Source organism: Schistocerca nitens, chromosome 3, assembly GCF_023898315.1.
Source record: "Schistocerca nitens isolate TAMUIC-IGC-003100 chromosome 3, iqSchNite1.1, whole genome shotgun sequence".
Taxonomy (NCBI): domain Eukaryota; kingdom Metazoa; phylum Arthropoda; class Insecta; order Orthoptera; family Acrididae; genus Schistocerca; species Schistocerca nitens.
The window spans coordinates 724,059,823-724,060,688 of NC_064616.1; positions in this window are offsets into that span (position 1 = coordinate 724,059,823).

Sequence of the window (866 nt, forward strand, 5' to 3'; positions counted from 1 at the left end):
TCTTTGTTATCATTTCAGGAAACAGGCAATATTTCTGAGAGAAATTGACCTTATGTAATGCAACATAATATTTTTCTACTTTATCTAAAAGAATCATCAACTTACTATACAACAGCACTGATAATTGTAATTAGCATTTTTTGGTGTGAGTTAACAGACCAGTAATCTCACATTATCAAATGAGATGGAGCAGTAGTGATATGTTGTACTGTATTAATTTGTCAACTGTCAGTAACATTCTGTGGTCATTAATGAGAAGGAATCGTCCATTATTGTCCTGGGCAAAGTGGTGGAGGTGATTCGTCAATGCCTGATTTTTGAGTTAATGATGAAGGATTATCTTTGTGTGAATGATTCTCATGACCATTTGTGCAGTGTAATTCTTTTTTTCCCCCCTTTTTTGTGGTTGAGTGGAATTGTAAGCAGAGAGAGGCTGGGACTTGGTGGTAGTAGTAGTGTACTTCCCTTATAATATCATCAAATGTGCCATTGAATTTAATGTTACTGTCCTACAGATGAATCACCAGCAACAGTGTTTTGTACCTTCACACTTTTAGATATTGCAAGCAGGTTTGAAATCTAACATAGAACACAATCTTATAATCAGACTTGTATGCTGCCCTCATCAATCCAGTTTATAACTACAGTAAATTATAGCAATGGAAAATTTTTCCGCCATCATTTCAACAAGCTACCTTCAGGTTGAGTGCCAGCGTGGTGTAATGCCAGCAATCTCAACTGTGGGGTAAGGATGAGACATCGAAAGATAAGTATCGATATTCGATATAATTGAATCTCAACTGTGGGGTAGGGACGAGACATCGAAAGATAAGTATCGATATTCGATATAATCGAATACTGCCACA